Source organism: Megascapheus bottae, chromosome 4 (genome assembly GCF_031878675.1).
Source record: "Megascapheus bottae isolate mThoBot1 chromosome 4, mThoBot2.hap1, whole genome shotgun sequence".
In the NCBI taxonomy this organism is placed as follows: domain Eukaryota; kingdom Metazoa; phylum Chordata; class Mammalia; order Rodentia; family Geomyidae; genus Megascapheus; species Megascapheus bottae.
In genome coordinates, this window is record NC_143512.1 from 31715566 (window position 1) to 31740355 (window position 24790).

The following is a 24790-nucleotide window of genomic DNA, read 5'->3' on the forward strand; positions in this document are numbered from 1 at the left end:
AAATTATCGTTTGTCCAATTAGCGCATCTGATAGTGTATTGCAATTACAGGAATAAGTAAGGGAGCTATGATTCCCAGCCAATCAGCCTACATCAACCAAGATAGTCTTTTGAAAAAGCTATATAGATTTTATGTAAATTTGATATTTACGAGCACCAAACTTTTCTCACTGACATCTGCCTGAGAAGAAACTTCATCTACAGCAGGGGCAGACATGAAGTTTCCTGTGAACTAGTTTTGGATACCATATGCTTTAACAAGCTGAAGAGGAGGGGGAGACAGGCATTTTAAAAACAGATTTTTCTTGCTCTCACCATGGATGATGTTGCGTGACAACATTGTGACATCACAACTGACGCGATTTTTTTTTCCTGGCTGTTGCCCCAAGATGGAAGGGAAGAAGCACCTGGGATGCTTTCCTTCCACGAAACTGAAGGCTTCACAGGCATTTTCTTTCTAAACCTCACAACATCTCTCGAAGGTATTGCCAAACTGGAGACAAATTTCACAGTTTAATCATGTGGAACACATTGGTAAATATAGATGTGCCTTTTAGAAAGTTGCTTCAAAGTGTATTTTGCAGCTCAAACGACGTCTTTCAGGGTGTAAACCAGTGGTGTAATGTAAAACTTTTGGCCCTCCCCCACCGGAGCGGCGAGAAGCCACGTGTTGTGTTTGACTTCACACTGGCAGTGTGCTGAAGGAGAGGGGGGTGGTGTGGAAAAAGCAAGCTGACTACTTCATTACCTGTCCTCCCACTTCTGTCCTCACCAGTAAGTACCTTCTGTACCTCCCTCCCAGTCTTTGCAGCATCACAAAGACAATGGAGTCCTAAAATTGGAATTTTAATTGAGTGTGATTAGATACTGAGGGTCAAGTCCCCCAAAGCCATTTAAAGCAAAAGTTCAAAATATTGGCTATCAAAACAGTATTCAGAAGGTGTTCTTCTTAGAGAATGTATGTAAAACATTGTGGTAATATTCGTTTCTTGCTATAATTTCACTGAGCCCGCAGGAAAACAGAATGGGATGATTTTCTGAGTGTTTCTCAGCTAGGCACTGTGGTTCAGGTCTGTAATCCCTGAAGTCAAGAGGCTGAGGCAGGAGGAGGATCATTAGTTCGGTATCTTGGTGGTCTGAATAGCAACCCCATTGGAAAACAAAACAAAATTAGTGGAAGAGTTACCTAACTCCCATCAGCCTCCTTTACTTTCAAGACCCTTCCATTTCCTAACTCCTTAGAAACAGAGGAGAGACCAGGCTGTGTGAATCTTTGCTATCAGGTAATCACTGTCAGAGCCCCAAAGGGAAGTTCTTAAATCTTCCAGCACCTGTGAATCCCCATTTGTTTGTAACTCAGAGTTGTGAACATTCAATAAAATGCCATGTAAGTTGTAAATTATAAGGTGTTATTCAAGTGAGTTCTTCTCTACCCGCCCTCCCCACACACCAGTGCTGGAGAGCTACCCAGACCTCACTTAATTTGGATAATGTTCAAACCAAGATGTGTTAGACAGTGAGAGACTGGAGGTGTGAATCCAGTACCTGAGTAGGAAGCCCTGAGTTCAAACTTCATTAGTGACACATACACACAAAACTTTACTCCAGGAAAACTGGAATGTTTGCTCAACTTGTGTGTTGAGAAGGGATCTGGCAGATGGCATGGTGGATAGGACTGTTTGTGTCTCATGAATGAATATAATCTATTAAAGTGATTTCCAGCTCTGAAAACCACCTATTTCTCATGTACTATCTTAACCTGGAGTATGCTGTTCTTTCTATGCCTTATATTTCCACAAATTTTGGTTATTAAACATGCATTATTTGTGTCAAAGCTATCAAATCTCTAATTGTGCAAGTAACTACTTTAAAATGAAGTTATTTAGGGCAAAGTTGGCATTGATTTAAAGAAAAATCAAGCAAGTCTTATTTTAAAAGGAATGTAGCTCTGTGGGAGCTGACCCAAGATGACTGGGAAGTGGGCAGCCGTGTTTGATGAGCTGCAGCCCAAATGAAAACCAACTTCACTCAGTATTTGAATGTATCATCTTTTATTCAAAGGGAAGTTCTCTGCCAGGGCTCGAGAAAAGCACCCAATGGTGACTTCAGGGAAGGGATTAGAAATGGAGAAGTTGTGGGGTAAATTAGCCTTGGGCATATTTCTGTGTCCAAGCTCAGCCGCCAAATTTTGCATGTTATTGCTATATGAAGAATTGACCCCAAATGGCATAATTCTATCCACATGCCAGTTGACTTGCAGTAGGAGTATTTAATGCAATGTGATTTTTTGAGTGACATGTTTTAGGAAAAAGGGAGATGGTCTTGTCTTGATGATTTCAGGAATGAAGACTTTTCAAACACTTTGAGTTGCTAATAAAATGTTCTGATAATCAGAGTTCTTCCTGATAGTTGACCCTAGGCTCTTCTACTTTAAGGGCAATCTCTAAAGAAATAGAAAGAGGAGATTTGCCCATCTCACCTCTCTATTTTTGGTTGTGGGGACAACGACAGCAATGTACTTTCTAAATCAACCTTATTTTTTTTTTAGACTCAATGTTCTGATTTCTGTCAATGGGAAACAGGAGTGCTTCCATTTGTTTGCTTAAAATAGAGATAATTGTGATAGTGTAGCAGGGTAGTTGATATGAATGATCTGAAATCAGTTATTAGTGATTATCAGGCTTTCCCAGAACTCCTGAAAGTATGGGAGAGTATGTAGAGGTGTCTGTGCATGTGAGTGCAGGGTTTGCAAAGGTTTATAAGTATTTATGTATGATTTTATGTATATTTTCAGAGGTTCTTTTTCTTGTGGAACTTTGAAAAATGAAGAGAATTAAGTTGTTTCTAAAAAGCCAAAGCAGCCTGCCATCTCTTTTTCTTTTCTGGGCTACCGTCCAATTTGCACAGCAGTTGCAAAGAAAAAGCAAACGCATCACTAGATTCAGCGAGAAATATTGTAACAGTATGTAATCTCTGTCAAGATAAAATTGCTTTGTGATTTACATTACAATAAATCCTGACCTTTAAGTGCTGCAGACTAAGCTAATCTGTGAAGTACTTTATTCCAACACTGAATCAGCGAGTGCAGCTCAACCAAAGTGACGGTATTAGTCCCACTGTGGTGTGGTTAAAGAGCCTATATATATCGAAGCAGATTACAGAGCATTGTTCCATGTGTACTATAATAAGTGGAATAATTGAAATAGTCAGTCTGTTTCATCATTGTGAAATAATAGAATTATTTTAACCTCCCTTTGTTTGCCTATTATGGGAATTACAAGTAGCTACATTTAAATATCATTAGGGAGGACCTGATTTAGATTGATTAGAACAAGGAAATGCAAAATTAAGGTTAAAATATCACAGGATATTTCAGCCTTAATTCATTTTTTAAGGCTGATATTTCTGTTCTCTCTCTCTCTCTCTCTCTCTCTCTCTCTCTCTCTCTCTCTCTCTCTCTCTCCTTTTCTCTCTATAAAATAGAGAATAATGTGATGAGCTTCTTGGTACCAGTGTTTAGCATTTTTTGCTTTTTTTTCTGTCCAAATAAAGATCAGATTCAGTAAGCAGTTCTCAGAGGTATCGTGGATGGAATGTATCAGATTTGGGAGATTTTAAGCCACTGTTCCACCAGTTTTTTTTTTTTTATCTTTCTTCTGGATTTCAGTTTCACCTGCATTAAATCACAGCATTCCACAGTAATTTGTACTTTTTTGGGTGTCTTTATTCCCTTCATTTTGAGAGTAGTTTTGAATGCATGTCTTTAATATGCCTTCTTATTGCATATTGATCTCCAGTGTTTCTTTGATGTTATATTTAATCTGCTCGTAGTTGCGTCTAGTATATATTAATTTCAGATCCTAAGTTTTGTTTTTGTTGAAGAGTTTTTTTCTCAAACATCATCAATCATTGCTCTCTTCACATTCATTTGTTAATTCCATCATCTTCATCATTATGAGTTTTTCTGTGCTTGCTACTTCCTATTAAGTATTGGATATTTTTATGTATTGGTTCTTGACATTTTGTATTATTTACATATCGTACTGTATCTTTGTCCTGACATTCAATTAAGTTCCTAACAATCAGATGCTTTTGTGGCTTGTTTTTAAATGTTGTTGGGTAGGTTCATAGCAGGCTTTAGTCCAGAGTTAATTTGGTCCCACTCCTGTGGGAATATTCATCTGAAAAGTTTTCCCACTGCTTTGTCTATTACAAGAACATCCACTCATGCCAGAAGAAACTGGAAAATGTTCACAGCCCACTAGGAGAAGTGTGAGTTGATTAGACTACTGCTTTTTGCTCTTCTTTATTTACTCAATTACCTTTGTCTCTTACAAGTGCATTTAATACTTAGGAGAAGTTCTTAGGGGAAAACTTCTGAAATTTAGCTGTAATTCTCTCCTAATAGATTGTCTGCAGTTCAGACTGCTTCTTTGTTTATTAAAGAATTTATTAAGATTGTTTTTTTCATTATATTTCCAATGATGTGTTTAACAAACAAGTATTCAAGAAGGGAATCTCTATACAATCACTGGCACTTAAATTTTAGAACATATTTAAAATTAGGCTGAGGGTTTATATGTCATAGATACATATTAATCTATGTAATAAAACATGTCTACAGAGCCATAAATTTTATGTCTATGTAGTTGTGTTTATATTCCCAATACCATGTCCATAGCATTGGGTACGTAAATATTGAGTACTTGCTCTTGTATTGTTTGGATCTAATAGCCACATATTAAGGATATCATGGGCTTTTTGTTCCTTTGGTCTTGACTTGTCTCACTCAACGTGATTCACTCTAGATTCATCCACTTCCCTGCAAATGCCATTATTTTATCTTGTCTGTTGCCTATGTAGAATTCCATTGTGTGTATATATATATATACATACATACATACATACATACATATATATATATATATACCACATTTTCTGTGTCCATTCATCTGCAAAGGGCATCTGGATTGTTTCCATTGCCTGGCTATTGTGAATAGTGCAGAGATGAACATTGCTGAACAGGTGTCCTTATATCCTGGGTTATGATTTTCAGGATAGATGCTCAGGAGTGGTATGGCAGGATCGTAGGGAAGGTCAATTTTCAGTTCTTTAAGAAACCTCCACACTGCTTTCGAGAGTGGCTGAACTAGCTTACAATCCCCCTGCAATGCAGTAGGATTCCTTTTTCTCCACAACCCCATCAGCATGTCATTGTCTGAGTTCAAAATCTTGGCCTTTCTTGTTGGGGTAAGGTGGTATTTTAGGGTTGTTTTTATTTGCATTTCCTTTATGACCATGGATGATGAACATTTTCTCATATGCTTTTCTGCCATTTTAATCTCTTGTTCTGATAAGTCTCTCTTTAGTTCCCTTGCCCTTTTAGTGAATGGTTTATTGGGTTTTGGGGGGATTAATTTCTTGAGTTCCCTGTAGATACTGGATATTAAGCATTTGTCTGATGTATTATTGGTAAATATCTTTTCCCAGTTGATTGGCTGTCTTTCTATGTTAGTAGCTATGCTTTTATCTGTACAGAAACTTTTTGTTTTTAGGTAGTCCCATTTATCGAGCCTCTCTCCTATCTGTTGTGACCCTGGGACTCTGTTCAGAGAGTTTTTACCTGTGCCTATGAATTTCAGTGTCTCTCCAACTCTATCGTGTAGCAGTTTCAAGGTTGCTTGTCTGATATTGAGGTCTTTGATCCATTTTGAGTTAATGTTTGTGCATGGCAAAAGGCTAGGGTCAATTTTTAGTTTTCTGCATGTGGCTGCCCAGTTTTGCCAGCACCAAAAATTGAATAGACTGTGTTTGTTCCATTGTATACGTTTGGCTCCTTTGTCAAATACAAGTTGACTATAGGTATGTGGTTTTATTTCTGTATCTCCTATTCTGTTCCATTGATCTTCTGGTCTGTTTTTGTTTTAATGGCTCTATAGTAGTTTGAAGTCTGGTATTGTAATACCACCTGCATTGCTCTTCTTGCCTAGAATTGTTTGGCTATTCTAGGTCTTTTCTTGTTCCATATCAACCTTTGGATTGTACCTTCTATTTCAGTAAAGAATGTCTTTGGGATTTTGATGGAGATTGCATTGAATTTGAATATCAATTTTGGCAGTTTGGCCATTTTCACTATATTGGTTCTCCCTACCCATGAGCATGGGATGTCTTTCCATTTCCTGGTGTCCTCTCTCATTTCTTTCATTAGGCTTTTTATAGCTTTCATTAAATAATTCCTTTACATGTTTGGTTAAATTAATTCCTAAGTATTTTATTCTTTTGGGGGCTTTTTCAAATGGGATCATTTTCTTGATTTGGCCTTCTATTTGCATATTATTGGCGTAAAGAAGGCTACTGAATTTTGCAGGTTGATTTTGTATTCTGCCACTTTGCTAAAGTGGTTTATTAATTCTAGGAGTTTGGGAGTGGAACTTATTGGGTCACTCAGGTAGAGAATCATGTCATCTGTGAACAGGGATAGTTTAATTTCTTCTTTGCCTATGTGGATCCCTTTGATGCCCTTCTCTTTCCTTATTGCTCTGGCTAAAGGTTCCAGCACTATATTAAAGAGAAGTGGAGAGAGTGGGTATCCCTGTCTAATTCCTGATTCTAAGGTAAATGGTTCCAGCAGACTGCTTCTTTTACTCTGAGAGACAACTGGGCTTAGTTTGTTTTTCCCTTTCTTCCCTGAGGACTGAAATTTTGTCTTCAGGGAGTAGGATAGATGATGCTGCAGTTCACATTTTTATTAGAGAATTATATTCCTGTGCTTATTGTTGAAAAAATTGTTTCCCATATGTTTGTCTAGTTTTATCATTGTTTAAGGTGCACATCTTGTCATTATTCTATCATGGTCATAGGAGAGAAGAGATTTCTCAAATAAGTGGACATGCAATGGTACTAGAAGATTCTCATAGGTCACATGTCCTTTAATAAAAGGGGTGGGTCTAAGAAATTACTCATGAGGTGATTTCATCATTGTGGTCACATCATAGATTGCACTTATACAAGTTAAGACAGCTGTGGCATCACAGACCATGTCACCTCACAGTGACACCATGTACAAGTGGTCTGCCTGACCAAAATTTCCATGTAGTATCATGACTATAGTTGTTCAATCTCCCAGTGAAAGTGGGAAGAATCTTATTAGGCTAGGCTTAATGACTCACCTTTGGAATCCTAATTACTCAGGAGGCTGAGAACTGAGAATCAGGGTTTGAAGCCAGCTCAGGCAGAAAAGTTTATGAGATTTCTTAACTCCAATTAATCATCCCAAACTCAGAAGTGAAGCTGTGGCTTAACCAGTAGAGTGCCAGCTTGGAGCAAAACCAAGCTCCAAGATTAGCACTTAGTCCCTGAGTTCAAGCCTTAGTACCTGCACACCCTCCCCACACACAGACACACCCCCCACACCTTATTAGAACAAATTGTAGATGAAATAAACTATTCTAAATATTAGTGCTCATTGTCTAATTTCAAAGTTATGTAAATGATTTATAGGGTGATTACATAACTTTTCAATGCTGTAAGAGATGGGAAGTTTGACTTCTTTCAGAGTTAAAGATGAGAAAGAGATTGGTAATGTGTAAGTAGCTCTGCTATTGTTTCTTATGACAACTGTTGCTCTGTTCTATTTAAAAGTTACATTGAGCGAGGGGAATAGATTTCACATTAGTAAGACAATTTTTTTTTGTTTTGTGTTTTTTATTTTAGATAGTTGTAATAAATTTACAAGATACCTCCAGGGCAGCTCAATTTGCATTGTAGGGGAACACCTGAGAAACTCACCAGGGACAGACCACTTGCTTCTGCCTTGGAGCGCTGAGGCCTACAACCAGTGTCATTCATGAGATGCTTCACATTATAAATAGAGACATCCTCAGGGCACCGTGCCGATGTGGATGGGGGAGCAGGGGTCTTCTCATACATTTTAGGTGGGAAATAGCAGTTTTATTATCCCCAAGAAGAGAGAATATTAATTCCTGAGCTGAAACATCCGTATTGTGAGGCTCACTCCATAGTTGCAAACATTTTAAAAATTAAAGGTAATAATTCTCACTTGTTTTGAGACAAAAATGACTCCAAAGTAATTGTTTTTATATGAAAAGTTATATGAAAATGTCTGGTAGATTGATATAGATAAGGTTATATATACACAAGTATTTTATGTGGCTCTTTATTTTCTTATCAATTTTAAAAGAACACTAATTTATATGACTTAACAATATATCCATATTCTATGACTTAATCTTCAAAGTAGCCACAAGAATATCTCATTAAATTTTTATACTATCAAATAGATACAAATATTTTCAATGACAATTTAGTTTTCATTAGGAAGAAGGATTATTTTGTCCTGCAATACTTTTCAGTGATATATGACTTTTCTGTCTTGATGTTTGTCAGCTACTCTCTACATCCTTACATACCAGTGCAGGTACCCCACAAGCCTTGGACTTGCTCCCTTCTGTCAGCAGTGAGAGTTCAGTTGGTTATCTTATTGACCTATTGATTCTTGTGTGTATGTGTTGAGTTACTGTCATAATTATCTTCGCTATTTTATGTTGGAATTTATATGGTGAAAACTCTCCAACTGCCATCCCCGTCTCTCAGAATTCTCCACACATCTTGATTACTTGACAGTTTTGTATTTTTACTCATTAATTTAAAGACAACTGAATAATTATTCCTAAAAACCATTCTAATACTAAGATCTGTGAATATGTGAGTTAACTACTGGAAGCCTAATTGGATCCACACTTATGAAGGAAAGAGTGTAAAAGGCATTGTCTTACTATCATGTTTTCAAACTATGTTGCTGTGTGTTATGAGTGTATTTTTTCTTTTGAATAAATATGAGCATGCAAATCCATCCATCCATCCATCCATCCATCCATCCATCCATCCATCCATCTAGCTACAAATTTGTTTCCATTCTAGAAACAAATTATTCAGGATCTGCTATGAAGGAACTGTTAGGTTCTAGTACTTATTGAGTTTATTGTACTCTTTGAAAATGTAAATTGTTATCTTAAGAATATCATTTGTCAAGAACATAAACATCTAAGCAGACCTGATCATTACTTAGATAACAAATATGAATGTTACTTGGTTTTTTGACATGGAGAATTTTCTTGCCTGCTAACATAATTCTGCATCAATAGGCAGAAAATTCTCCATGTCAAAAAACAAGTAACATTCATATTTGTTATCATAAGCTAATGATCAGGTCTGCTTAGATGTTTATGTCTTTGACAATGATATTCTTAAGATAACAATTTAGATTTCAAGAGCTACAATTAACACCATAAGTACTAGAACTCTAACAGTTCCACTTCATAGCAGATCCTGCACATAATTTGTTTCTAGAATGGAAACAAATTCTGTAGCACTCAGATGTCATGGATGGTTTATGTAGAATTCTTTGTCCCCCTCTCTTTCTTATTTTGGACATATTGAGAGATGAAAGAAAGAGGTAGGAAGAAAGGAGAGAGAGAGAGAGAGAGAGAGAGATGAGAGAGAGAGAGAGAGAGAGAGAGAGAGAGAGAGAGAGAGAGAGAGAGAGAGAGAGAGAGAGAAGAGACAGAGAGAGAGACAGAGAGAGAGACAGAGAGAGACAGAGAGAGACAGAGACAGAGAGACAGAGAGACAGAGGGAGACAGAGAGGGACAGGGAGAGGAGGAGGAGAAGGGGACTGAGAAAGAGATCAGAGGAGAAAGGAGTGAGGAGAGAGAGGAGGGAGGAGAGAAGACAGGAGAGGAGGGAAAGGGGAGAGGGAGAAGGAAAGAGAGGAAGGAAGAGAGGAGGAGAGGAGGAGAAAAGGGAGAGAGAGAAGGAGAGAGGGAAGAGGGAGGAGGGAGGAGAGAAGAGAGGAGAGGAAGGAAAGGGGAGAGGGAGAAGGGAAAGAGAGGGGGAGAGAAGGGAGGGGATGCAAAAGGGAGAGAGAGAAGGAGAGAGGGAAGAGGGAGGAGGAAGCAGAGAGAGGAGAGAGGAAAGAGAATGGGAGAAGAGGGGAGAGATGACAGAGGAGGGGAGAGAGAGAAGAGAGGAGAGGATTGTGAGGCAAGAGAATAGAGTAAGGAGAGAGGGAAGAGAAGCCAAAAAAGAGAGGAGAGACAGGAGAGGGGAGAAAGGAGAGGATAGAGGGGGGGGGAGAGAGAAAACAGGAGACAATGAAATAATGGTAGGAAAGGAATTTATGCTTTGTTCTTAATGCCCTTCTCTTAATGGCAATTCTGTTTTCAGTTTCAGCAGCAAATGAAGAATGCCGTCCTTTTTTAAAAATTAATTTTAATTTAATTTTTTGTTGGGGTGATGTACAGAGAAGTTGCATTTACATTCATCAGGTAGTGGGCACATTACTTCTTGAACATTGTTACCCCTTCCCATGTTTGTCTCCCACTTTCCCTCCCCAATCCCTTCCCACTCATCTTGTTTTTCCCCTACTTTCCCATTTTCAAATACATAAATAAGCAACCACTCTGGAAAGCAATATGGAGGTTCCTCAAGAGCCTAAACATGGAGCTCTCTTATGATCCAGTAATCCCACTTCTGGTCATTACCCAAATATTCAGAAACAAGGGCATACTAAACCTTCCAGTACAAGGATGTTCATTGCAGTATTATTTACCATAGCTACGATATGGAACCAACCCAGATGCCCCTCAGTAGATGAATGGATTGTGAAGAGGTGGTATATTTACACCATGGAATTCTATGCTTCCGTCAGAAAGAATGACATTGCCCCATTTGTAAGGAAATGGAAAGAATTGGAAAAAAAAATCATAGTAAGTGAAGTAAGCCAGACCCAAAGGAACATAGGCTCCATGGTTTCCCTCATTTGTAACGATTAGAATGCTGCCCTTCTAGAGTTCAGAGTGGAGGAGTGGGTGTTGCTGGTGGTGCTGTGGGGTCAGGGCTTCCCCTGGCTACCACACCTCCTGAGCAGACCCAAGTCCTAAGCATCTACAGAGGTTTGTTCTGTTCACACCCAGCGTCACGGGTGATTTGCAAGCCAACTCTTGAGAGTTTCTAAGTTTAATGGCATACTTGAGTTGTAGATAGTGTTCTGTGGTCAATCTGGCTGTGAAAGCAGAGAAGCCACCACTTAAAAGGCAGAATTTGGAGTCGTTATTGGAGTGCGAGCTGGAGGCAAGGAGACTCCATCCACAAAGCCCTACCTTCCCCAATACAGCCAACCCAGGCTTTTACGCCCACCATGCCCCACAAAGTAGAAAGCTAATCAGATATTGAGGCCTTTTGCTTAGACTCAGTCTCCTTACTTCAATAGTTGCTTTGTCTTTCTAACATGTTCCTGTTTTATCCACTTCTCTAAAAAAAAGTGTATGTCATCTCTTTCAGCTTTTGCTAGGAACTTCTCTGTCCTTTTAGCTGTCCTTGTAGATTTATGCTTCATGTTTTCTTTCTAAAAATCTAGAATTTCAAGGACGAAACATAGAACAGGTGTGTTCAATTCACCATACTTGACAGGAAGCTTTAGGTGCTTTATATACACCTCCAAAGATTTTCACAGCAGGCATTAATAGAGATTTAAAAAAAATGCTGAAGTAACAGTAAATGACAGAGTTAGAGTTAGAATTAGAGTTAGAATTAGTCTCTGCCATCAAAGCCCTCATTTTAGAAGTTTTAAAAAAATTCAAAGCTTTAGTCAATGCATAAGAAATCCATACATTTTTATATCAAATGATACATGAAATTTAAAAAATTATTCACTTTCTCTAGGAGTAAATTTGTATATGCTCATCACTATAACAAATTATTACTTTTTGAAAATGTAATGTTACTAATATATTTTTAATTATATATTTTTTGTATTTCAAATTAGTAAACAAACTCTGGAGAAATTGTTTTCTAAGTGCAATGTTAAGTCAAAATCATGTTTTCTAATCGACTATATTCTTTGCATTTTCCAGAGAATAAGGGTTCTTGTTTAACCTTTGATTTGTTCTTTGTTATAGCCTGACAATACGTGAATATTCTTATTCACATATTTTGTTTCCCTTTGGGCTACTGTAGAATTCCTATTTGCTTCCTCTCAGCCTATCATTGGCCTTGTTTCTGCAAACTAGTCTCTCCATGTCCTCACTGGTGCAATTAATTACTAACCTTTTCTTATAGGAAACAAGTAAGATCTGTGTAGAATAAGCAGGAGCTCTTCTGAAAGACAACTTACACATTTTACAACAAATGCGAGGTAATTATTGGAAAGTTTCTGGAAGAAACATGTGCATTTCCACTAAAAACTAAAAAAGCCCCCTGTTTTTAAAAACCAATTCATCTAAAAATGTAGATTTACTATATGTCATCATGTTCAAACCCTTTTGCTCACTAAGAAGTATAATGAATCATGCTGCTCTTCTAAATTGTAATCTACTTTTAGGCAAAGCCTCTGTTTAAACTTCTTACCACTTTCAAGAGGCAGGATGGCTTAGATCTGCTGAACACTTACAGGAAAAATATCCAGATAATTAGCAAGCTGAGAAAATGTGGAAGCATCTGATGTTTGATTGAGAATAAATTAGATCTCAGTCAAATGAATTGATTGGCCTTTCAGCCTTTGCACAAAATTGCCTAGTTAAAAAGAATAAAAATAAATTTGTTTTGTTTAATGGCTACATGAGTTTTTGACATAATTTCTGAATTTCTATTCCCCAGGAACTTTCTATCACTCTGTTGAATCAGAAACATTCACCTGCTCTGCCTTCTCTTCGACTGACTTATGTATTCAGTTGTTCTCTACATTTTTCTTAAAGTTTTCCCCATATTTTATTACTGCACTTTAATTGTAACATGGAGGTGTTTATTGTGAATGTCACACACATACATTTTCCCCAATAGTGCCATGTCATTCTGTCTCTGGCAGCAGGATTTTTACCACTGAAAAAGAAATGCTTTTCATTTCTTTGAAAATGATCCAGTATCACTCATTCTAATGGATGAGTAAAATTGCACTGCAAATATATGCCACATTTCTTGATCTATTAATCCATTGAGGCACCTCTGTGTTGATTCCATATCTTGACTATGGTAAATAGCATTGAACTGAACATGGTTGTGTTGATGACTGTGCTGTTTCATGATTTGTAATCTTTTGGATAAATGCCCAGGAATGGAATTGCTGGATTATAATGTATTTCTATATTGAGGAAGCACCACAGTACTTTCCAGAGTGGTTTACATTCCCACCATTGGTATATTAGGGTTTCCTTTTGGCCACATCCTCATGGGCATCTGTTGTGATTAATCGTCTGGCAAAGGCCATTCTAATTAAGATGCAGTGAAATCTCAATGTTGTTTTAACTTGTATTTCTTTTATGTCCCAAGATGTTGAGCATTTATTCATGTGTTTGTTGGTCATTTCCACTTTTTCAGAAGTCTCTCTTTAACTCATTAGTCCATTAATTGGTTCTTTGAGTGTATGGTTTTTGTTAAATAAGCTTTTGAGTTCTGTACATTAGCTATTCTGGACATTAGACCATTTTCTGATGTATAGATGGCAAAAATCTCCTCCCATTCTCTAGGCTGTTGTTTTAGCTTGTTGGCTATGCCCTTTATGGTGCAGAAACTTTTTAGTTTGATGCACTCTCATTTATCAAGTCTCTCTTTGATTTGCTGTGCTTCTGTAGAAAGGAGTCTTTTTTTCATTCTTTTTAAAAATTTATTTTTTATTGTAATTAATAGAAGGCTTACATTATATTCACCAGATAGAAGGTGTATTAGTTCACAAACATTGATACCCTTTCTCATGACATGGTCCCATTTCCCTCCCCCCCGCCCGCTCTTTTTGATTCCCCCCTTCTCTATCCAATTGAAAGGAGTCTTAATGTTTCGTTTACTCTTTCCTGTTGTAGTTTCATGGTAATAATCTCATGGTTTTAGGTCTTCAAATGAGGTATTTGATCAATTTTTAATTGATGCTGGAAAAAAGTTGTGTTAAGTGAAACAAGTCAAACCTGGAGAAACAAAAGATGAATGATTTCCCTCATATATGGAACTAAAATTAGTCTATAAACCTATAAGTAAATATGCTGGGTGATATGCAAGTGCAAACAAATGTATTAACTGAAATATGGTCTATTCAAGGGAGAAATCAAATAGTGTAATTCCGTAGAAAGGCCTATAAAATTAAGAAGGAAGAAAAAAGTATATGATGTCCTACTAGAATACAGGCAAGAAGAGAAAAAGAAACATATAAATAAAAGGGAAGTTAGTGAGATCCCAGTTGATTAAGTGATCAATTAGCAGAAAGCACCGGATGAAGAATATTATAAAACAAGTCAGCCAAGGGAAACTTAGAAACCACAGAAGAATGCACATGTATATCTATTATAAATTATACTGACCTATTCTGTAACAAGGGCAGCTTCCAACAGCAACTCTGAAAAAGAGTTTTAAAATTGGTGTTAAAGCCAAGTGGATGAAAATAGAAATGTAAACAAGATTAAGTTTTTTTTAAAAAAACCCTTTCTTTCCAAGGCTTTTAACGATTTAAAAAAAGAGAGGCAAAGCATATCAAGATTAGAGTTACAAAGGATAGAAAGAGACATTTACATATTGATGAAATCCCCCCTTCCCCACCAGAAGTAGCAATAAAAGAGATTTTTTTTTTGTTGTTTTGGATTTTTGTCAGTCCTGGGGCTTGAACTCAGGGCCTGAGCACTGTTCTTGGGCTTTTTTTTTCTCAAGGCTAGTAATTTGTCACTTGAGCCACAGGACCACTTCCAGCTCTTTTCTATGTATGTGGTACCAAGGAATCAAACCGGGGTCTTCGTGCATGCTAGGCAAGCACTCTACCACTAGGCCGAACTTCCGGCCCAGTAAAAGAGATTTTTAAATCATTTTGAGGAATTGACTATGTCTATTGTAGAAATGAATACTCTATTTCAAATATCATACATTATGGTGAAATGTTTCATTCAAGCCGGGTATGGTGGCTTGACTGTAATCCTAGCTACTCAGGAAGCTGAGATCTGAGGTTCATGGTTCAAATCCAGCCCAGGCACAAAAGTCCGTGAGATTCTTGTCTCTAATTAACCAGGAGAAAACTGGAAGTGGCTCTGTGGCTCAAGGAGTAGGGTGATAGCTTTGAGCTGAAGAGCTCAGGGACAAATCCACCCCCATGATAGGGTGGTAGCATTGAGCTGAAGACATTTCAGGGACAGCACTGAGGCCTAGAGTTCAATCCCCATGACCCCCAAAAAAGTTTCATTCAAACTTAGCTTTTTCTTTCCTTTGCCTTATATGTTTCCTGCATACCTTTTCTTTGATCAGTTTGGATAAAAGCTCTATGTTAACCTGTCAGTTCAGAGTTCTTTCTATCTTAATCCAGACTCAAGGATCTGGAGTTTAATATAAAGCACAGTGCTAGAGGGAGCTCGGCAAAATTGAGAAACTGTATCTGGTAATTCAGATGATTAGACTAAGACATGGGGAGATAGGTACGTACAAGCAGATTACTACCTCTTACGTAGCAGAAGCAGATAAATAGATTATAAAAGAAAAAAAAAACTATTATGGATGCTGGATGAAATCGGTCCAGATTTGATTAGTGGAGTCACATAGATAAATTTTTTTCCAAGTCCTTTCACCTGCCAAGCACTAGGCATTTTGTATTTAATTTATGAAACATCTTTAGAAGCTAAGTATTTTCTTCAATTTACTGATGAGGAAACAAAGGGCTCCAGGAGCTCTCAGTCATTACCCATGGAGACAAAGCTGAAATTCATGTCTATCCAGCCACAGAACCTGAGATATCCTGCAGCGTCATGCTCCCTCTTCTTCCTGAACAAATGAACAAGAGGCAGGACTACTTCTAAGATTACATGTTTCTACATGGCTCAGAGCTTTAAAAACATGTCTGCCCTGCCTGATGGTCATCTTCATTGGATCATCCCATAGGTCATGGTCCATGGTAAAGAGGCCTACAACGGAACTCATTCTCTTCTTTCACAAACTCTTCTGCAATATTTTCCTCTTCCATAAAGCTAACAGCACCAGGATCTCCCCAGAAGCCTGTGACTATTCCTGTTTCAGATGGAGGCCTTGAGTCCTGAGTGTTCTACTCTATGAAGTCAGATCCTCTCTCCCTCCCCTCCTCTGTCTCTGTCTCTCTGTCTGTCTCTGTCTCTCTGCTCTCTCTCTCTCTCTCTCTCTCTCTCTCTCTCTCTCTCTCTCTCTCTCTCTCTCTCTCTCATTCGCTTGCTAGATCACTTGCTTTCTCTCTTCCTCCCTCCCTCTCTCCCTCCCTCCCTCCCTCCTTTCCTTCCTTCCTTCCTTCCTTCCTTCCTTCCTTCCTTCCTTCCTTCCTTCCTTCCTTCCTTCCTTCTTTCCTTCCTTCCTTCCTTCCTTCCTTCCTTCCTTCCTTCCTTCCTTCCTTCCTTCCTTCCTTCCTTCTTTCCTTCCTTTCCTTCTGTCTTTTTTTCTTTTCTTGTTTTTTTTTTATTTGCTCAAGCATTAATGCTCTATACCTGGAGCTATAGCTCCACCTTTGCTGGTTACTTGGAGATCATAGTTTCACTGGGATGGCTTCAAATTATGATTTTCATATCTCAGCTTCTTGAGTACCTAGGTTACAGGTGCAAGCCACCAATGTGTGGCATGTATTCTCTAATGCCTGCTATCATGTCATTGCTGTCGAATGTCCCCTCTGTACTACTTCAAGTTTGATTGGTTTTGTTTCTATCTCAAATGTAGCTTCATCAATTTCATCAATACAGTGAGACTAATACTCCCATCTTAAAAACTGCTGCCCTAGAGGAAAATAAAAATCTTGTTTGCTTTCTGCAATGTCATTTCCCATCTGTACATTGATGAATTACAAACATACCTTTGGCCAGGTTCATCTTCAAAGCTTCTAACTAATGCTTCCAACTTAATGACCAATACCACCTTTAGCTATTGTTCTGACTCCCACTCTGACTAAGGCAGCAGGGACAATTTTACCAGCTCTTCCTGGATTGGTCTCATTTCCATCCATTTTCTTCCCTTCTGTCACTCCAGCATTGTCTTGTACTTCTGCACCAGACCGAGTCCCTGAGGTAGCTTTGGCAATTGCTTTCTGGCCAGTCATTTTTTACTTTCTCACTTTCTAGTTATTTTCTTTGCATATACATTTATGTTTTCCAAACTCTCCTGTACACTTCATTTTAACATTTCATTATCTCTAACATCAGGATACATCATATAATCAATTTTAAATTTTATTAAGTATATTTTTGTATATAATTGCACATCTTACAATTGATGGCACTTGTAGAGTTAATGAAATATGACAGAAAAATCTTCTGTCTATGGTATTTCCATGCATAGAAGTTTAAATGATTTCATATTTTCCTTAGAATACAATTCAACATTCCTAACATTTTCTGTAAGGCCCTGATGATTCTGCCCCTTCGCCCACTTCTGTAAAGTCATTTTATGATAATGCTCTCTTAGTTATCTATCTTTTAGCTACATTATTCCAATAACTATTTGTTGGGTGACTACAGTGTACCATATTCCAGGATGACTTGTCAGTGAGCCAAAGAAATCAATATAGTTCTTGTCTTTATGGTGCTGAATGTGCAAAAGAGACCTACTGGACCCATCTGAAATTTTTCATAGTATTCTTCAGTTGCAGATCCACAAACACACTAGTCTTGCTTGAGGGAAGAAAAGAACTTCTTCAGATTTTATTTTATTTTATTTTATTTATTTAGCCAGTCCTAGGCTTGAGCTCAGGGCCTGAGCACTGTCCTTGGCCTTTTTCAAGGCTTAGCACTCTACCACTTGAGCCTCAGCATCACTTCCAGCTTTTTTCTATGTATGTGGTACCGAGTAATCGAACCCGGGTCTTCGAGAATGCTAGGCAAGCACTCTACCACTAGGCTAAACTCTCGGTGAGATTTTATTTTTTTTTAAGTTGGCATATGATGTACTTTTATTTGTTCTTTTTTCCATATATTTTTATTGTAATTAATAGAAGGGTTAAATTATATTCACCAGATAGAAGGTGCATTACTTCACAAACATTGATACCCTTTCTCATGCCTTGGTCCCCATTTCCCTCCCCTCACCCCCACCCCTCATCTTGTTTTCCCCCATTTCCTATCCTATTTCAAATAACCAAATAAGCATGTATACAATATATCAGATACCAAGGTGAAATACTGTAACAATAAGAGATAACCAAGGGACAGCAAAAGAGATGAGAGATAACATAGTACATTAAGGACAACGATCACTCATTATATGGCTTTTGTTTCTATATGCTGGAGGTCCTTTCATTTAGCATCATACTATATGGCCTTATGTCAGACTTTATTTTACATAGAGCTTCTCCCCATCCATCCTGTTAAATACTTTTATAGTTCTTTCATTGTTGTGCATGGCCCTGGAAGTGTTTGCACTTGTGTTATCTGTCTTAATCACATCTGATTGGGAAGGCTGGAACTGCTTTTGAGTTTTCACTCTAGGCCTATTTCAATTCATGGTCTACAGTAGGTCCTTTAAATAAGTACTCATGACATGCATAAGTAATGCATTGCGAACATGAACTAAAGATTTAATTATTCTGACATCTTTTGAGTTTTCTGCCATTTGAGCATATCAATAAAACAAAACAATCTGTAAAAAGTACAAATCAGCTTGTGTTGTTATGTGAGAAGTTTTAGGTTGGCAAGTAAGGTGATATGAGCATATATGATCGACCTCTGACGTGTAGACAATGGCATTAAATAATCATAACATATTCTCCTTAAAATAATATACTAACATACTTTTCATTATAATTCTACCTTGGCTAAAATCTTTATTATATCATTTATGTCCTGACAAATTAGATCATATTACTTTCTGTTCTATTTAAAAGTACTTCCTCAGAGCAGCAGGGCTGGCTCATGAATATAATCCTCTTCTTAAGATTGGGGGCATCACTGCTTGAGGCTAACCTGGGCAAAATGTTTATCAGATCACAATTCATTACTAAAAGATGGGCATGCTGGGGTACATTTCTGTCATATAAGGTACAGTAAGAAGCATAAATAGTAGGATTATTCATGTAGGCCAGGAGGTGTGGCTCAAGTGGTAGAGTACCTGCCAAACAAGTACTGCAAAGCCTTGTGATCCATAGCAAAAACAGAAACAGAAACAAAGGCAAAACAAGGCTTTCCTTCTTCTTGGCCTACCCTTTGGTCTGAAGATGGACTGACTTTGTATATCACGGTTTGGATATTGATTCAGTTCCAACTGGTAAGCTCTGCAACACTTGGGAATAGCCTGTTTTTTGCAAAGATAAGTGTAGTTACATCCCAAGGAAGCAATTCAAAAAGAAGCTAATTTCTGTCATCTTTTAAAATGTAATATATTTTCATTATAATTCAAAATAATCTTTACTGTTTGCTTTTTGATATGTATTTTTTTTCAGTCCACTATGCAATTGGATGGTTTCTTGTGATTGTTTCTGCATATATATTAGTATAATCCTCTGTGTTAGCAAAGAAAACATTGAAAAAACAGTAAAAAAAATCATACTCTTAAAATGCTCCATTATAAGTAAAGAAAGCCACAACTTCAGCCTTTTTAGTTGTTGAATTTTAGCTCTCCTATTTTTAGTGACATCTCACTAAATTCTGGGATAAAAGAGCTATAGAATTTGAAATATTATTACCACAACCTATAGCAACAAACTACCTCAACATAGGTATAATCAAAAGGAAAATTCTTGTAACTACATTTGTATTCAAAGATCTTGTGATATAAGCCAACCCCTGTGGGGGTATTATTTTCAAACATAACAGGTTGACATTATATAATTACACACTGCTGGATATTGAAAAATCAAAAAGAGAAAAAAGTGCTTAGAGTACTACTCACAGCACACTATTATGAGTATTCAGATTTATCCACACATTTTTAGAGAATTATTTCTAGTAACATATTACAGACTTTAGCAAAGATTTGGTGATTTATTTAATATCAATATTAGGTTTTGACATTAATGTCTTAGGAAGCGTGGGGAGGCATGATTCTCAGACTCCTTTCCACTCTTGAAGGGGCACTGAGGTGAAGTGCTTTGTCTCCATTGTTCTGGCTCAGTTGCTGAACAGATATTTCATACAAGTATATGACTTGAGTGTCCAAAACTTGAATTGAGTATTTAATTTCTACTTTCAATCACATTAATTTCCATTTATTGATCTTTCCATGTTTGAGCTTGGCATTGCTTATTTTTTATTGCAATTAATAGAAAGATTACAGTTATATTTGCCAATTAGAAAGTGCATTACTTCACGAACATTGATAACCCTTCTTATGTTTTTGTCCCCATTTCCCTCCCCCCATCTTGTTTTCCCCTTCCCTTTCCTATTTCAAATAAACAAATAATTGTATATACAATTTACCAGATAACAAGGTAAGATACTGTAACAATATGAGAATAACCAAGGGACAACAAGAGATGAGAAATAACATAGTATATTAAGAATGACAATCACACATGGCATTGCTTATTTTTTAAGATGAATTCTTTACGTTCCACTTTACCATCAACTTGCATTCCATTCATCTCCCACAGAAGTGATGATGTCTTAAGATTTTTTCCTGTTTTGCTCAATTTGTTTCCTCTCTAATCTCTGATTGTGATCAAATTTTACCTTTGTCCCTTGGAAAGGTCAGGTTTTTAATTTTTCCAACCGTTTCCCTTTACATGACTGTTTTTGGTCTGTCCATGTACTACTGTGTGAAATGTGGTTTCATAGACATTTAGGCCCAAATGACATCATTCTTGGAACTTACTTTCATGAGGTGAGCAGTTTGTTCTTGTTGAGGTTTGATGGCCTTTCTACTATGTTATATAGGAATAATCTATTTGCTGCTTTTGACGTTCTCTTCTATTCACCTTTTCTAAAATAGAATACATAATGATAATCATACAGTATGCAATTTCATAATAGTCTTGGCAATTTTGTGTTAAGTGGTTTAGTTATGGAGAAAAGGGGAAAGAGAACTACAGTATAAGTTTGATGGCTATAATCTATTTTGAGGCAACTGAAGGCGGCATACAAGAACTTTCACTGTGTAGGTATTGGTAAACACGGAGCAAACAATGGGTAGCATATAGAGTTGTATAGAGAATGGGTAACCATTCCTCTCCTCAACCAAAATTAAATCAGCCTATCAAAAAACTCTCAAAAAAAGCGAGTTCTGATTTAAGCAGGTATATGCTCAATAAAGTTGAACTGAAACTATTCCTGGTAGTTATGAGATGTTTGAAGGAGCCCACAGTTTTACTAGATTACCCCTATTCACGAATGCTCTTGGACCTTTCTTACTCTTACTATTGGTAGGAGCTAAGGCCCTGCGTCATAAGATAAGATGAAGATCTGTCATTATGAATTACACTTGACTTCTAACCTCCACTAAGGCAGCATAATAAATAGGGTTTGTTTTTGTTGTTTTGTTTTGCAATTATGCTGCTACTGGGTCTTGACCTTAGGTTCTCACAAGCTCACTTGACTTTTTTGCTTATGGCTGCTGGCATTCTACCATTTGAGCTATACCTCTACCTCTATCTAGCTTTTTGTTGATTAAATGGAGGTAAGACCCTCAGATATGTCTTGCCTGGACTGTCTTGTTCTCAGATCTCAGCCTTCTGAATAAATTATAGATTATAGGTATGAGCCACCAGTGCCAAGCTCACAATAGATTTGAACACATCTTCGTGGGTGAGAATAGGGACTTTCAATAAAATCTCAGCTTGCATTGTTTGAGTGGTTGCTTGTAATAAATTGTATTTAGGGAGTCATTTGTTAGGATAACCTTTACTTCTCTTTTACATTTTCTGTCACATTGAGATATGCAGCTGAAATTATCTTTCAGCAGAAGTAAAGTGATAGAATCTTGTTATCACTAGACAAGTAGAAATAAATGGAAATAGGAATGAAATAAAAACCAATAGGGAACATGCTGGAAATAAAGTGTAACTCTTGTGCTTTATCTTTCCTGAAATCTGCTCTTCACACCCTTTATTGCCTCTTTGGGGTGTTGGTGTTCATGAATAAAAATATTACTTGAAAAAGAAAACAAAATTTCCTGTGCTCTAATTAGGCAAAATGAAAGCCTTCTGTTACAATTTATATTATTAAAATCTTGACATTTTCTAATGGCATGAAAAAAATTCTATTTTAAAAAGGTTCCATATTAGAAAAGTGCTTTGAAGAGACTTTCAGGTTGTAGAGATGCTTAAATTGCTGTAACCAGGATTTTGGCAAAAATTATGGTATAACACAATGATTTTTAAGAATTCTATTATAAATAGGAATAGATGCCTCAAATGGTAGGAATCCAGAGTAATGTACATAGTGATTAAAGTTTAAATGGTAATAGTATTAAAAGTCATATATATATATATATACAAATACATACATTTATACATATATATAATGGCCATTGCTGAGTAGGATATATTTACTTCAAAGGATGAATCTCTGGTTTTATGATCAGTGTAAAACTGTGAGAATGACTAAATTCTTTTTTTTCATATATTTTTTATTGTAATTAATAGAAGGGTTACATGATATTTGCCAGATAGATGGTGCATTAATTCCCATACATTGATACCATTTCACATGTCTTGGTCCCCATTTCCCTCCCCCCCACACCTATCTTGTTTTCCCCCGTTCCCTGTCCAATTTCAAATAACCAAATACAAATATATCTGATTTCAAAATATATTTTTAATATGATTAATAGAAGGGTTACATTATATTTGCTAGATAGAAGGTGCATTACTTCACAAACATTGCTACCCTTTCTCAAGTTTTTGTCCCCATTTTCCTCCTCCAACCCCTCCTCTCATCTTGTTTAAGCACTTTTCAATAGCAAGTAATTATAAAGAAGATAGAAGGCACTCTTTCAGTTGTCTTTTTTTTGCATTAAGGAATAGATGGTAAACTTCAGTACAACAAAAGCACTGGGCCTAATATAAGTCCATATTTTTCTTCTATAGTTTTAAAAATATATCTTATTTATACTTTCTTGACATGGTTTTCTTACATGAAAAACTTTCTTGAAATATTTGAAATATAAACTGGGGCATAGTAGCTCATACCTGTAATTCTGGCTACTCAGGAGGCTGAGCTCTGAGAATCCTCATTCAAAAGTAGCATGTGGAAAGAGTCTATGAGACTCATATCCAGTTAATCAGTACAAAGATGGTAGAATGCCATACCCTGAGTTACAACCCTAATACAAATCCACAAAAATACTGACACATGTACTTACAGATGTCCAATATTTAACTAAGTCTTTTTGGAAATTGTTTTTTTGAAATATTAATTGGATAATTTAATCAAATAATTTAATAATTTTTTAATAGAATGGTTATTTTTACATGGAAACTGTCTTTCTGGGCCTGAGTTCATTACACAAATATTTATTGAGCCCCTCTGGTAAACAGACATATATAAGGTGTTCAGACTTAAGGGGATTTACATAGTGGAGAATACAAACAAATAAAAACATAGTTAAAAACCTGGGATTCTAATAAACTATAAATTCTAGGGAACAGAAAGGAAGAGCTTCTAGACTATTTTTCATGCATCAAAAAGTGTTTGTCAAGGAAAGAGGAAGTACAATGGCGTCATGGAAGGTCAGTGGGATCCAGCAGCCAGATCAGGAAAAAAAGAGTGGTGCAGATCCTTCTGGAAGATAAACAGTAAGCTTATTCCTTATCCTTTTTTTTTTGATGTTAGGTATTGAATCTACACTATTGAGGTATATCCCCATTTCAGAATGGATACAAACTGATGTTCTATTTCTTATGAAATAATTATGAAAACTGATACCTTCATAAAGAGATTCATGACACCTTGTCACTGTTGACTGTCTTTTTGAGTAATAACAACTTGGCCAGACAGATGGACATGAATGAATGTACAACTACACACACACACACACACACACACACACACACAAATTTGTTTATATCTGCCTCAAATGGGTAACTCAGTAAATTTCACAGCATAAAACCAATTGTTGAGGAAACTTACTTTTTAACAAGTTAAGAAGGTTTGAGGCTATAATGACAAAGAAAAATAATCAATTTATTAAATATCTATGGCACTTATTTTATAACCAGGTTAGTAATAAGGCTGGTTTCTTGGCACACCATTGCTGGTGTAATACCTTTTTGTATCAGCTTTTCATCGTTTGACTAAATAACTGAGGGAAACAAGCTCAGGTTAGGGATGTCTATTTTGGCCCATGACTTTGGAAATTTGAGTCCATGTTCAGCTACATGTATTACTTTTAGGCCTGTGGCAAGAAGGAAACATCATGACAGAGGAGCATAGGAATTTCTCCTCTAATGGGAGCCAGGAACCAGAGAGACATGAATATCTGTAGAACAGGTTCTATCTTTTGTAATTATGGCTCCAGTGATCTACCTATTTCTTTCAACCAGGCCTTCTTTCTTAATAGTTTATTCAACTATGAGCTCATTAAGGGATCAATTTATTGGTGAGGTTAGCACCCTCACAATCCAATCACTTCTGAATAACATCACCACCTGGGGAATCAGGCTTTTAAAACATGAGTCTTTTGGAGACACTTTATACTCAAACCATAAGAAAGGACCCATGAAAACTGCCTTTGGTTCTGTCACATCCAGTATCAGCTTCATCTTTGTTTCCCCCTGGAGTTACCATTAGGACCATAACTGCTCTGAGATCTCTCTCTAAATTTAACCCTACTCTTTCTTTTAAAAATTGTTTTCTTTTGGGAAGTGGCACTGT

The 24790-nt window shown here is 36.8% G+C and overlaps 1 long non-coding RNA gene across 1 annotated transcript in view; it reads left to right on the forward strand.

Moving 5' to 3' along the window:
- The first annotated feature begins 367 nt into the window (after window positions 1-367).
- The window catches only part of LOC150064235 (uncharacterized), a 29427-nt gene continuing 5004 nt past the window's right edge, over window positions 368-24790 (forward strand). The window contains exon 1 of the long non-coding RNA XR_016535138.1: window positions 368-481. This is a non-coding gene — a long non-coding RNA (uncharacterized LOC150064235). The remainder of the gene's footprint in view (window positions 482-24790) is intronic.